This window comes from Tauraco erythrolophus, chromosome 8 (assembly GCF_009769465.1).
Source record: "Tauraco erythrolophus isolate bTauEry1 chromosome 8, bTauEry1.pri, whole genome shotgun sequence".
NCBI lineage: Eukaryota > Metazoa > Chordata > Aves > Musophagiformes > Musophagidae > Tauraco > Tauraco erythrolophus.
Window position 1 is genome coordinate 18,232,087 of NC_141472.1, and position 15,758 is coordinate 18,247,844.

The 15,758-nt window shown below is 40.3% G+C and overlaps 1 protein-coding gene across 4 annotated transcripts in view; it reads left to right on the forward strand.

The window, feature by feature from the left end:
• ZNF385B (zinc finger protein 385B) overlaps window positions 1-15,758 on the forward strand; it is a 161,325-nt gene that overhangs the window by 139,809 nt on the left and 5,758 nt on the right. The window lies entirely within an intron of this gene.

Below are 15,758 nucleotides of genomic sequence, written 5' to 3' on the forward strand. Positions count from 1 at the left end.
AGGTTATTTGTCATACAGTTGTCATTATAAGAACCTCAAAGTTTAGGGTGTTTCTAGGGCTCTTATTCTTCAGTCTTTGTAATGTACCAAAGTCCTCTAGACTCAAAATATGTTCTGACAAAGTTGAAGTTTGAGCGAGCGCCAGGGAGAGAGAAGCTGCAGGAGAGGAAAATGACAAGGATGTGTTTGGCTTGCTGTCCCCCAGTGTCAATGAGCCATATTTAGAGGTTCTGTCTTATGCCCCTCAAAGATGCTTGTTGTTATGTCTAGCCTCCATCAAAAGCTGCTGCTGAGCCTCGTCAGTTCTCCACATTTATGGTTACATAAAGAATTCTGCTGAGTTATATGCTATGAAATAGTCATGCATCTGTGTTTATGTGTATTCAGATAGTGCCTGCTAAGCACAAGCGTATTTCTGTTGGATAAAGGTTTAAGTTTATGGTCAACTAAGTAAAAATTCATTCAGATTCAGCCACCAAAGAGAGTCATTTCAAGGGCATTTTTTCATTAAGCCCTCTGAGGATAGTAAGTTTTGTTCTCTTTTCATTCAATGTTTCACAGCCCTCTGAAGATCTCTCTATATTGACACCTCTTGAAACTCTGTCCCCAAAACAGAGGTAAAGCCACAGTATAGAATTTGCTGCTTGACCACAGTGCTTTTATAGTTCATAATATAAAATAGCATTAATAAATGCTCATAAATTCATCACAGATACACAGATGCAAGTACTATGTGTGTATTTACGTGAACATTATGTTATCAGTATTGATATGTAAAATATACCATCAAGTGGCACATTTAACACCTGTATTGGATTTAGCAGTAAAAATAGCTTCCATGTATTTTTTAGTGGGTTATTTCACAGCTGTTTCAGGACATTGCTGTTTGGTTTATAGAATCATAGAATCATAGAATCATTAGGGCTGGAAGGGACCTTCAAAGGTCATCTAGTCCAACCCCCCTGCAAGGAACAGGGATATCTCCAACTAGATCAGGTTGCTCAGGGCCTCGTCCAACCTGGCCTTGAATGTCTCCAGGGATGGAGCATCCACCACCTCTCTGGGCAACCTGTTCCAGTGTTCTACAACTCTCATGGTAAAAATTTTTTCCTAATATCCAATCTGAATCTACCTCCCTCTATTTTAAAACCATTACCCCTTGTCCTATCACAACAGGCCCTCCTGAACAGCCTCTCCCCATCTTTCTTGTAGGCCCCCTTGAGGTACTGGAAGACTGCTATAAGGTCACCCCGGAGCCTCCTCTTCTCCAGGCTGAAAAGCCCCAACTCTTCCAGCCTGTCCTCATAGGAAAGGTGCTCCAGCTCTCTTATCATCTTCGTGGCCCTCCTCTGGACCCTCTCCAACTGGTCCATGTCCTTCTTGTGTTGGGGGCTCCAGAACTGGACGCAGTACTCCAGGTTAGGTCTCACGAGGGCAGAGTAGAGGGGGAGAATCACCTCTCTCGACCTGCTGGCCACGCTCCTCTTGATGCAGCCCAAGATGCGGTTGGCCTTCTGGGCCGCAAGAGCACATTGCCGGCTCATATTGAGCTTCTCGTCCACCAGTACTCCCAAGTCCTTCTCCTCAGGGCTGCTCTCGATCCATTCACCACCCAGTCTGTATTTGTGCCTGGGATTGCCATGACCCAGATGTAGGACCTTGCACTTGGCCTGGTTGAACTTCATGAGGTTGACACGGGCCCACCTCTCCAGCCTGTCGAGGTCCCTCTGGATGGCATCCCTCCCTTCCAGCGTGTCGACGGCACCACACAGCTTGGTGTCATCAGCAAACTTGCTGAGGGTGCACTCCATGCCACTTTCCACGTCACCGACAAAGATGTTGAAGAGGGCCGGGCCCAACACGGACCCCTGAGGGACGCCACTCGTGACCGGTCTCCACTTGGACATCGAGCCGTTGACCACTACTCTCTGAGTGCGGCCATTGAGCCAATTCCTTATCCACCGAGTGGTCCATCCATCAAACCCATGCCTCTCTAGTTTAGAGAGAAGAATGTCGTGTGGGACAGTGTCAAAAGCTTTGCACAAGTCCAGGTAGATGATATCCATTGGTCGACCCTTGTCCACCGATGCTGTCATCCCATCATAAAAGGTCACCAAGTTGGTCAGGCACGATCTGCCTTTGGTGAAGCCATGTTGGCTGTCACCCACCACCTCCTTGCTCTCCATGTGCCTTAGCATGGTTCCCAGGAGAATCTGCTCCATGACCTTGCCAGGCACAGAGTTGAGGCTGACCGGCCTGTAGTTGCCCAGGTCCTCCTTGTTCCCTTTTTTAAAGATGGGGGTTATGTTCCCTCTCTTCCAGTCATCGGGGACCTCGCCAGACCGCCAGGACTTCTCAAATACAATGGCCAGCGGCTTGGCAACTTCATCCGCCAGTTCCTTCAGGACCCGCGGATGGATCTCATCAGGTCCCATGGACTTGTGCACTTTCAAGTTCCTCAGATGTTCCCGAACCTGCTCTTCAAGTACAGTGGGCGGTGGTTCATCCTCACAGTCCCTGCTAGTTCTTTCCACAGCTTGGGCGGTAAGACAAGAGGCTTTATCAGTGAAGACTGAGGCAAAAAAGTCATTGAGTAACTCAGCCTTCTCTATGTCGCGGGTAACCAGAGCACCAGTATCCTTCCGGAGGGGGCCTACATTCTCCTTGGACTTCCTTTTGTCCCCTACATACCTATAGAAGCTTTTCTTATTGCTTTTTATATCCCTTGCCAAAGTCAATTCCTTCAGGGCTTTAGCCTTCCTCACCTGATCCCTGGTCACTCATACAGCTTCTCTGTATTCCTCTCAGGCTACCTGTCTCCGCTTCCGCCCTCTATAGGCTAACCTCTTCATTTTCAGTTGGTCCAGGAGCTCCTTGCTCATCCATGCGTGCTTCCTGGTCTTTTTGCCCGACTTGTTCTTCATCGGGATGCACCTCTGCTGAGCTTGGAGGAGGCGCTCCTTGAATGTGGACCAACTTTCCTGGGCCCCTCGTCCCTCCAGGGCCGCCTCCCACGGCACTTTGCCCATCAGGTCCTTGAAGAGGCTGAAGTCCGCCTTCTTGAAGTCTAGGGTACAGAGCTTGCTGTATAGTTTCCTTGCTGCCCCGTGGATCTTGAACTCCACCGTGTCGTGGTCACTGCAGCCAAGGCTGTCCTTAAGTTTCACATCGCCCACCAGTCCCTCCCTGTTGGTGAGCACAAGGTCGAGCATGGCACCCCTCCTTGTCGGCTCCTCTATCACCTGCAGGAGGAAGTTGTCGTCCACGCATTCCAGGAACTTCCTGGACTGCCTGTGCCCTGCCGTATTGTCTCTCCAACAGATGTCAGGGTGGTTGAAGTTATGCTCTTAGGATGAAAGGTTAGCCAAAAAGATAATTAGCAATTCAAGGTCTGTTAACAGGAAATCATTAAAATAGGTTGGATCTTTAAACAATATCTTCCTTGTCACTCTTACTGTTCATACTTTTCATTCAAGCCTCCTCTTTCCATGTGTGTCTTACAACCTGAGCGGGAGAGCAGTCATTCTGTACGTTTTGGTGGTGTTAAGCTCCTGGGAGCTTTCAGGTGTGTATTCAGTCTGTCTGTAATACTGCTAGCCTAGCACATATCAAATTCTGCACCTCTACTGAAAACCGATTATAGGTGCTGTTAACTTGAAAAATAAGCTCTGTGGCTGACACAATTACATTGATGAGCTGTTGCGATTCCTGTTCAAATTGAAAAAGGTCAGTCTTTTCTTTCTCCAGTTATTATATCAATCAGAAATACATGCAAACAGGATTTTGTTTTGAAGAAAGGGTAAACTTTTTCTCTTGCAGTAATTTAAGCAGAAGCTCTGCATCAAAAATATGTTGTAAGATGAAATAAGACTCTTCTTGGGTGCTATGCTCTGTGCCTGAGCATTCATATGTCCTGTATCATTAAAACTGTGTATCTCTCTTACTTTTACTTATTCCAGTTTTAAAAACTGGAATTTAATTGCATATTTTTTCATTAGCATCCTTAAAATTATACAAAGTTTTTCTTACTTTGGGGAGAGAATAAAGATAGGCATAGAGCCAAGCAAGAATGACTCTACTAATGTTGCTGGACAGTGGGAGCAGAGCCACGGATGCTCTCAGCTACTAGTGTTTTTTAGCTTGAGGTATATGATCCTCAACCTTTCAGCAACCCTTTTATATTGTGAAATCAAGCGTCTGTTTTTCTTGTTTGTTCTTCTAATGATGTGCTTATTGAATATCCAAAGATTTTTGGATAGGAGGATGATGATAATGGAATGATAATAACATAAATATGAAATAACAAAAATTACTAGCAAATGTATGTGTTTATGTTTCCATAGGAAATATAACACCAAAGAGGTGGCAGTGCCAGAACTATTACGTATCACATCATTCTTTACTTATCGTTGTCTTTACAGCACACTATTGCAAGAGTAATAGTAATAGACTTCTTGGGTCGTCAGGTGAGGAAATGGAGAAAGGGAGAAAGTTGGACAAACAAGAAGTAGCTGGCAAAAAGAGAGTTGAGGCTGAGATGTCACTCATCTGCTTTGCAATTTTCTATTAGAAAGATGATCCACAAGTATCCTAAAAAGTGAGGGTTATAAAATGAGATTTTGTAAAAATTGCAAATGAGAGAAATAAAACATCCCCTTCTATCACCTCAAGATGGTTATTATTTTGATGACAAATTACAGTATTAGTTGCCTAAGAAAAAATTAATTTGAACTAAACCCTAGGTTTGTTTTTAAATGACTAAGAAATTAAAACCAGTGGCAGTTCTCTTTATTTATGTAGGACTGAAATTAGCCCTTTAAATCCATTAGAATGGAAAACTCCCAAAAAAGACAGATGCTGGTTTTGTTGGGTTTTTTAACAAGCCTAGGAGGCGTAGCTTTATCTGTACCTAATACTTTCACACAGTTTATTAAAGAAATGTATTGCTAAAGAAGTAAGGCCATTCTCTTGATGCCAGACATTTACTTTTCTGGTAATACTGGTGATTACGCATACAATTGGTAGTTGAGTGGATTTTTGTCTATGTCCAGTTGTGCCAAAGTTAAAGGTTGTGTCAAGTCTGTAAAATTTGAGTTACATTTCCTCTTTTTCTCTCAGCCTTTGAGTGAATTTAGTCTCCAAATGTAAAAGAATGGGTCAGGCCTAATGCTGTTGCCTCAGGATGCTTTGGGTTTGCCACTAAATAAGAGAAATGTTCTATTTTGTAACCTTTTCTTCTGGAAAATGTGTACTTATGATTGGGGAAGATAGTCCTCCTGGTGGCTTTTTTCCTCTGTTTCTCAGCAACTATTTATGTACAGAGAAGGACCTCTCAGAGCACAAGCTGGTCTAGCAGCAACTTCCACACAATCAATAATGTCATTTGATTTGGAGTTTTTTTGGTAAATGTTATTTTTACTAGTCATCTTTTTTTGTAACATAAATGCAAGCAGCATTTCGAACACAAGGAAAAATGGATGTTGCTGGGGGATGGAAGGCAATTGTGAAACCAGAAGTTGGTGGATTGCTTTTGATTCAGAATTGTTCAGAGATCCTGAATCAAAAACAAAAGCAAAAATATCCATGGCTGACACATCAGATGTTTAAATAGGTTTTTTGAAAAATCTTCCTTGACATCCTTCCACCTTAGTTCTACAGCTGCTGCTTTGTTGACTTGATATGAGAAATGTGCTGTTTCCTGTAGCATAAAAATTATATGTACAAACAATAGGTTACATATTATTTCCTTGTTACATTTTCAAGGAGAGTGAAAATATTTTGCTGTCTGTAAGACAAGTTTTATTTGAAATGCAATTTATTGGTCAAATCTTGAGGGCATGACTAAATACTCACAGTTCTCAGGCAAACATGCCACAGAAATCAGTGAGAATGCACAATTATAGATGTCATTTAACTGAAATGAAGATGAATGTTACACAGTTGACTTCAATGGCAGTTCTGCCTGGGCAAGTACCGAGTAAGTAGTTCCGACACAGGCCCAGGAGAATGTTCTTGGATGCAGATTGTCAGTTCTTCTTGATTCATTTATTTAGGCACCCATAAATTTTGCATGGAGCTCCAAAGCACTTTAGCAGCTGTGGGTAGAATTTTAAGATTTTTTTTGCACAAATGGCAAGTGAAATGTGTTTCTAGTAACGTATTTCAGATTCATAGATGGAGGAGGCAATGTTATTTTTATAGTTGAAGAGATGAACCAAGACATTTTCAAGAAGAAATGAAGGATGTCTGGGCAGAATACAGTATGTTTGTTGTAATCTTTGAATCTTATTTTTCTAAGCAATCCTACGTTATTAAAATGTTAAAAAGACTATAGAAAGTTCATATTCCAGGACCTCTAAAATAAATGTGACAGAGTCTGTAATGGGAGTATAAAATATTTACAAAATAATAGATGTCTGGTGTCAGAAAAAGATAAGTTTAACCAGTAAAAACATTTACTTTCACCCAGATGAGAGTCTGATTTTGTAATAACAGGTCTTATACCATATTTCAAACTTCGCCCAAACTGTGTTATAATTTTTCAATTCTTAAATTTTTCCATTCCAGCCAATATAGACTGGCCTAGCTCAGAAAAGATGAAAGGTTAAGATAGTTTTAAAGTAAATTTGCCTAGACGTACAGCAACAGGACACAGGAATACTAAGCTGTTGGATAGTCTCTCTTTATGGATCCTCATTAAATTAATACCCACTCTTGCTAGCTGTGTGTTGTGTCCTCTGGTTAGATCCACCTTGTTTTCTGCTAGCAGCGTAGTGCTGCTGATCTTGCTCAGTTTTATACACCAATGCCTAGTGAAAGTTTTCCCAACCTATTACGACAAGGACGTGATGTGTCACTGAGGCATTACACATCGGCAATGTACAGTGGGAAACCGCTCTGTATTTGTGTTTGTAGACAAGCTGGTTTTCTCCAGGACTGATGTGCTGCGTTTACTTGTTCACTCTATCCGGTCTAAAAATTGTAAAAGAGGGAGGGGGAAATTGTATCAATCTCATTCATTTCAAATGAGGAAGAGAAAAGTCTGATGTAACCTGCATTCTGTAAAAAAAGCAGAATTGTAGACAAGCAGGTGAGATGGAGCCACAATGCAAGTTGCTTCAAGTGAGTGTTAGAAGTTAATTTGTTTCCTCTAGGCATAGTATGTACAATCCTGCATTTTGGCTAACAGTGCAAAATCAACTCTTTTTCTTGTTCCTCTTGCTTTCACACAGAGAAATTGCATTGTGTTGAAGTATTAGATGAGAGATTTTTGAAATGTGAATGCCCTTTGTCGATATGTAACAACTTTTGTATGGTTACTTTGATATATGCTTTTTAGGTAAGCCCCAGCGTATCTCCCCCTCGCTCCCTGGTGAATGCACCCAGACTTTTCTTGATCTTGGTCAGTAAAACAGATCTAAAATACCAGCCAACCAACCAAAAACAATTCCCCAAGAATCCCCTAACTATGCAAGGTATTGACTAAAAATCATAGGTGTTATAGTGGGATCATCTCAGACACCCGAGTAATTGGAGCAGCAGGTACTCTCTGTTCAGGAAGGAGTGCAGATAGGTACAGAAATAGATTTTGCGGGGCAAGATTTTACAGTTGTAGAACCCTGTGTACTTCTGAATATTTTCTTCTTCTTGTCAGTCTGCTTTCATAAAACGTAAACTTATCCAAATTTTCAAAACCAAACCTTTGTAACATTACATCTTTAATCTGATCAGTTGCAAATGTTTCTGTACTCTGAAAAAATGACAGGTTTCTTTGTAAGAAAATTCCCTGGAGTCTTTGGTATGCCAAATCAGAAAAAAAAAATCTAAGAAATTAAGTATCAACATCACTGTTGTACCATAGCCAAACAAGCATTATTTCTGAAATGAGAAAGATACTTCAGCTCAGCCCGTTGGAGGGTAGTGATGCAGTTAATCAACTAATCAGTCTAGCTACAGAGTTCACTCAATATCGCAGAGCCACGCAGACGTTTCCTGATGTAGCTTCAGTATCTCAAGAAAATATGTTCTAGCTTATTTCAGTGAACGTTTGCGTTTCAGATGAAAAGCTTGATATTTATAGCTTCCATTTGTTTCTCATCTTTGTGTAGAAACAAAATTGGTTTTCTTTAGAATGTGTCAAACAGATTTATTTCACGTTAACAACCTTTCATTAGATAAAACCTAGCTGTTTTTCAGACAGGCCTGAAGTACAAGGAAAAAAAATTGACAGGCACTAAAGGTAATTAAAGGGTTAATAGATAACGCTGTGCTGCCTGATTTGCATGTAGGTTTGCAGTGGAATTTTTCTAGAACAGAGCCCTACAGGTTTTTTAGCCTCATTTCTCAGCAGACTGCACAACTGGTGAGAAAGTAGGTATTTTGTCTGACAGCCATTAGAGTCTCATTATTCAGCAAATGCGGAGATAAAACAAAAAAGGTTTTGAAATCCCTTATCGAAGTTAGCTGACTTTATCTTAATGAGTATCAAGAAATAATGTAATGCTCTTTGTTGTGAGATTTGGTTTGGTTTTTTTGTTGTTTTTTCTTTTTTTTGAGTGATGCTGAGATTCAGGACAGAGTGCTTACAAATGCTGTAAAGGTTGTGACCACTAGTGACTTAATTGCTTTCCTGCTATTGCCTTTATGGCATATATTACTCATAGTGTTCATCTTTTTCCTCACAAAAAGGATAATTAATTGTCTAAGTGTGTGCTTTATTCCTTTATAGCAGCGTCAGCCAGCAGAAGATAAGACTTTCTGTGAAGAACAATGTTTTGAAACTTACTTTTCTTACTGGAGCTATTGTCTACCTTATTATTCAGTAGCTTTTCTGCTAATATATTGAAGGAGGTCCTTCTTGTCCTTCTATTAGTTTGATCATCGATCCTCTTCTCCCTCCATATCTTATTTCAGGGCAAAGAGATGTACAGCAACTATTGTTTCCAATATGATGACTTGTGGGTCCTCTCTAGAGGACCTGTGTCCCATGGTAGATCCTACCTTTGTTTAGGCAGTTCTTCAAACACAGTGTGGCTAAATAAGTTTTCCCCACCCGTTTTCTTTTGTCAGGGTTTCTTAACATCTCCCTTAATCTTTTTGAGGCAGACTTGTAACCTCTTTGACCATGAACTCTCTACTTTAATGTTTTTGTTTTAAATGCTGCGAATTTCATTACAATATTTCTGTGGCACAGCTAAAGCTACTGATTTTTCTCTCTCCAAATTCTTCACGTCCTTCACTTTCAAATCTCTCCTTACCTTTGTATGTCTTTTGTAATGTACTTTCAAGATGCTGACTTATGCCTACCACCCATTGACCATTGAAACCAGCTTCCCAAATGGCTTCGTGCTTTTCCTGGTCCTATTTGTGAAGAGTTCCCTGCAAACAGCTGCCAAACTTTTGTCACTCTCACCTCTGAAAATTTCTCTTTCTCTGTGATGGATTGAAACACAGAAAAAAGCTTGTGAGAAGTTTGGCTGCCACACCAGTGCCTGTGTTGGTGACCGGTTGTTCTTTCCCTTTTGTGATTTCGTACCTGTCTGTCTGCAGCTGTGATCTCTGCCCTTAAACTGAAAATCACTTGGTCTGGGGACCACCTTATTGTTCTGTGTGCAGAAAGCTTAGAACAGCACAGTCAAATGATAGATTTTAGTAATATCGACTAACTTCCCTCTCTTCAGCATTGTCAATGGACATATTTTATGAAGAAGTGTAGGAAGAAAAAACGTAGTGGGAAATAAGTGTCATTTTTTAGTTTTATGACAGATATGCCAAACATCTAACATGTCAAATTTTAACGGAGAATTTTACTTTTCACATTTTTACTTTGTGTTTATTGATGCCAGTTTAGCTTCAGTGATAAGATTTTCAGGAAATTTTCTTGGATTGTGTACAGCTATAATTAATGCAACTGATTTTACCTTTGCTACGCAGTTGATCAGGGAAAGAGCATTTGTACAATAGTCTGACCATCTGATTGATTTCCTCTTCCCATTCTGTAATCACTGTATGCTTCGAAGGTCATTTAATGCAGCCCAATATTCATAGGCATATTTTGAGCTGTTGAAATTTTATAGAGAGCCTGAAAAATCTGTTTCACTTAGTACAGCTCTGCTGATTTGGGAGATATGCTTGCTTTACCTTAAAGTCTCAATTACTCTCAAAAATCAACACTTCAGACTAATGCCAGTTTCCTGTAACACAGCTTATGTGAACTCAAGGCTATTGCAAGACCACATTCCTAGTAACCCATAAATAAAACATAAACCCTTCCTTTCAGAGATCACTTTTGTTTTAGTTACTGGTAGGAAGTGGCATGGTCAGAAATTAGCTGAAGGTGTTCCATGTCATCAAGCTGTCCATGTTTTTAAAAGTCATTCTTTCAGTCGTGATGTGGTGTTGTAACATACCGCTGTGAACAAGGCTGGTTGCACCAAGGATTTGCACCTCACCATGCATCAGTTCTGCTCATCGGCTGCATAGCGCTGATAACCGTGCAGTGATTCAGTTATACATTAAATTATTTTGTTGCTGTGTTTCTCCTAATGTGGCTGGTTTAGACTTGAAACTGCATTAGAAGTTGCATGGCTCTTTCTTCAGGTTTTTCAAGAAGAAAAGGAGCACAAGCATTTACTAGTTTCTTACCTTTACGAAGGCGAATCATAAATATTTAGACTGCCGAAAACAGTTTTTCCATTATGCTCTTTTCTAAGCTGGCAATATGTTCTGTTGTGCGAGCAGGTGGAAGAATTATAAAAACAAATCTCCTTCTCTAGGATGGGAAATTAGCAAGTCTCTCAAAAGAGCTTTGGTGCAGGGTTGCCTAGAGCAGTGGTGGCCACTTTGCAACGCCTGTGCTGCCTTTCTACTGTAGGTCCTTGGTGTACGTCTGCGGTTCAGCGCCTGCAGCTGGGGGCCGCGGTGAAGGACCTGGCACAAGGAAAGGCACAAGCTGAAGCCTGGCAGTGGGTGGTTACAGGCATGGCATGATTTCTTCCCAGTGGGGAGCTGCCTCCATCGCAGCCTCTGGAAGGCTATTCGCTGTCCCAGGATCCATGTCTGTCCATGCACTCAGCCTTCAGCACAAGTCATGGATAGTAATCCCAGCTTCTGATGGAGAAGAGAGGCAGGCAGGTGTAAACCTATACTTTCTATCACATATACACACACAAAAAATATCTGTTTTTCAGTGACTGGAATATTATTTCTTCTGTTACTGTCACAGTAAGAACAGGTTTTTTTATTTATTATGTACAGGCAGAAAATACGTGTGACAGTTTTGTAAGGGTTATTAGGATCATTTGGGCAACCTGGTGTAGTGGAGGGTTTCCCTGCCCACAGCATGGGGGTTGGAACTAGATGATCTTTGAGGTCCCTTCCAACCCAAACCATTCTATGGTTCTATCATAGCAGAACTCTGTATCTGAAAGTGTTTAGCATACGTATTGGAAAGGGCTCCTGCAAGTGTACCGCATGTATCATCTTTACCTTGGATAATCTTTTGATTTTAATTGCTATTTGAACTAGCTGTTGCAAAACAGAATTTTATTGCGAAGTTATGTTTTGTGTGTCTTCAGTGACGGAAACTGTGCAGACAGGCGTGTTGTGAGATGTAAGTAGCAATAGGCATTATTGATACAGAAAACCCTTATCATTTTAATTTCTGGATTTCTACATGAGTTTTAGAATTGTCCTTGGTTTTATTTTTATTCAGAACCTCAATTCTGAATTTTCAGTTTCCATTCTATTGAAAATAGCGTGTATATTCTTATGATGAAATCAGAGTTAGAACTTCTGCCTAGCATACACCAAAATCATCACTCTCACTCAAAAAGAAAAGAAGTTATTTCTTAGCTGTAGAAAGCATTACTTACTGGCACATTTTAGTATGGTAACTGATCATTTTAAAATATGAATTTATATTGTGCAAATACATATTTGTTAGAAAATTATAAACACTTCACACAAATCTCAATGTAAACTAAGTGAGCTCTCTTAAAGGTACCTTATAAACCAAACTGCTTAATGGAATGGTGAGGGAGATAAAAAAATGTATATATTCTTTTCACCTTCTGTATGGACTGCATTATTACCGGAGTATGAGCCAGGGCAGAGCGTCCACATTCAGTTGTTCACCAGGAGAGAAAATAACTGAAGAGATGCACGTTGAGTGTCAGAGAGAAGAAGTTTTATAGTAACATTTCAGCCCTCTTTCAGCTAGAGCAAAACCTATTCACTTAGCTGGACTAGGATTTCAGCAGTAACAAGTAGGTCTTATAGATTATGCTATAGCAACTGTAGTGGGAGTCACCTGACCTGCAAAGGTTGGTAAATCACCTCACCTGGTTTTGCATTGGAAGGTAGAACCTGTTGGATTTGAACGTGTCAGATGTTATCCTGCGCTGAGTCCTGACTTTGGTACATACAGCTGAAATGAGGCAGTACTAATTAGATAAATAAGTCTTGAATTTTAACACGGTGCTGACACAAACGTAAGGCAAACAACCAGAAATATGTGAAAACAACTTCAAAGCAGAATTGAAACAATGTAAGTAGGCAACAAGAGCATTGATATTACTGAGCCCAAAGCAATACTTAATTAGCTGCTTTATTTTTTCCTCGGGCTCTATTTCAAAATAAATTCAGGCTTCAGTAAGAACTTTAAATGAACCATTGATTTACTTCTCTGGTAAGGAAGTAAATTTCCTTGAGGAAAAGGGAGACTTAATTTAAAGACAGCAATTTAACACAGATGAAATATGGCCTTTCTATGTGGAAAAAGAACATAGTCGGATACAGTGCAACAGTTAGGGTTAGAATGTAGTTTTCTGGGAGGAGGTTGATACCACCGTGGTTTCCTGCTCCCAGCTGTGCTCTGCTGAGCTGTGCAGCAGAAACTGGTGCGTCCCTGGCCCTGGGCAGGTTGGACTCACTTATGCACTTCTTCAGCCTCTGTTGGGCTCCATGGGCTTGGCACAGGTGGAAACCAGAGCCACTTTGGGCCTATTCTCAATAGTACTTGCCTTCAGAAATGGCAAGAGGACTATAAGCCTACAGCTGCATCTAACTAACCATCCACATGTATTTTATACAGTGATTGCAGTTTGGAAGGATGTATATTCATGCAGACATTAACGGTTACATTTCTGATTTCTGCATGGAGATATTATTTCTTAGCTCTGTGCTCTAAGTACAAATAAACGAGTAGTCTTCTTCATGCTTTGTATATATGTGTGATTTGCATTTCCTGTGCTTTGCACAGTTGAATACTTGGCATTTCTGTCTCAAACATAAAAGTGTAAGTAATGGTGTTTTGAATTCTGTGGATTGAATACAATAAGCTGTTATCAAAAGCCCATTTGGAGAAGTGCAATTTTCTGATTTTAGAAGCCAGGAAAACCCAATTCTGGCCCCACTGCAGTGACAAATGTGCACTTAGCTCCGTGTACTTTCTGTGGGAGTTAAATAGCATAATAACCTTACAATTATGATCTTTGAAGATGTTCTGCATTAAGCATTTAGAACGGTGGAAGGAAACATTAATTCATAGAGGGGCGTATGTCTCTCCTTATGCATCCCCATGGATGAAGAGCTTATTTGTGTCAGGAAGCTTTCCAAAGGATGGAATTATGATGTGAACTGAGGTTCCTTCCAAAAGCTGCAATACTGGCAGAATTGAGCCCAGCTGGATGCTGGTGACTTCCCTCTAGTTTTCTAGAAGTTTTCTTGTTTGCTTGTTGCACATTATATACTCCAGAATTGCTTTGTATTATGAATAGTGAAAGCACTGTAAATCTAGGGAATATTTTAAAAATTGATGTACTACAGCAAGTAGTTGGCCAGCTAAGTGAGGAGAAGTGGGAAATGAAATCTGTCACTTTTCAGTCATCTGTTAAATTCAGCGATGGAAAACCATCACTCTGTGTTGGTAATTGGTGGCCTGCGTAAAATGAATCTCACTCTCTTACTCAGGATCTCACTCCACGGACACTTCATGAGAAAACAATTAAATAAAAATCTGGTCCCTCTTGTTGCAGACGGTTTGAACAGTGAGGTCAGGGGCTACAGACAGGAGTGCAAACAGTGCCCTTGCTGCACAAGGTAGTCTCTCAGGCTGGGGGTCCACCCCAGTGTGCATCAGCTGGCATTCCTGCTGGTCCCCTCCTCACAGGAGATGATTTCTATCTCCAGGAATTGTTTCAAAAGCACCAAATCTTTACACTTACATTAAAAAAATAAATAAATAGGAAACAACATTTAAGCAAACCCAGACTAGAAGTGGAGTCTCTATGTATTAACATACAGCCTGCAGTTCTGCAGATGTATTTTTCTTTTAAGGCCTGAAGTGCAAAATACTGAGGAACTTTCCTTTATTGCACTCAGGTTTGCATACATCCTTGCATTATGCCTTTTGCAGTCTGGCATAATGTTGCATAGAACAACAACAAGAAGTCGTCTATTTTCCTGTAATGTGAATTCACAAATGGCAGCAGTTCAGTGTGTTTCCATTGTAGATGCTAGCACCTCTGAGAACTTTCCATATTGAAAACTCTTTAATTTAAAATGTTAGAAAATACTGTTTATCAAAATGGTTAATTTTATGAAGACTCACAAGTCATATAAAGTGTTCTAGATTTTTTGCAGATGTGACTTATTACTGTAGTGACGTTAAAATTGAATAGTGTATGAACTATGATTTAACATAATTTTATTTTGTCATACTTTATCAATCAAAATACCTGCAGAATCTGGTTTTATCATTAATTTGGTCCTAATAGTAGTCTTCATGCTTGATCATTTTCAATGTTTAGTGCAGTTTGTATTATGTAATTTTGAAGTATTTTTATTGCTACTTTAAAAAATAATAATTCTTTTAGTAGAATATTCTTTCTCCTGGTTTTTAATAATCTAAAATTGATGTATTGCAATGCACTTCTGGGAAATGTGCCAACAACTGTGGGGCTTAGTTTCAAGATTCCAGTTCATAGTTCGTACGCACTCTCAAGTGTTTGCTGTAGCAGATACAGTCCTGTTTTTGAAATTCTTGGTAGCACAACGTTGCCCTGATACACAGAGTAATATTAAGACAGAGTCTGGTAGCTGTAAACATAAGGTGCAAGGGCCCATATTTAAAAATAACCAAGTGCTCAAAATAGAGGCTAGCTTTTCAAATGAGTTCAACACTGTTTAAAAGTATGCCATAGGTTTCAAACGGGGTATAAGTAGTTTTTAAGAGGCTGCTGTTACGTAGATGTTGTACTGGCTTAGATGATAAAATTTGATTCCTCTCGTTCAGAGTGATAACATGTCACAATCTTCTGCAGTCTTTGCTTATCTCCGTTTCATTGGGGTTGCTCATACCAGCACCACTGTACTGTCCCCAATACATGTTCCATGTTCTTTATAGGTGAGTTGTTTTACTGCCAGCAAACAGTATGGCCTGTGGTCACAAGGACTGCAGCTGAATAGGTTAAAGTGCAATGAGCTCTTGTAGCCAAGGAGCATTTGAATACTGGCTCTGGCATGAAGTTCCTCTTTAGACACAGCTGGGACATGTAATCTCTCACCTTGCGATCGCCATCTGTAAAATGAAGTGATACCTGCCTACCTGTCTCATAGGAGCACAGATGATTGACTCATGCTTGCGAAGTGATAGAGGAATGGACTGAATGCAAATCAGAGTCATCTGATCTCGGATATATGGGAAATTGTTCTTGGAAAAACCTAAAAACATTAGCAGTTGTGTTCATGTGTATAGT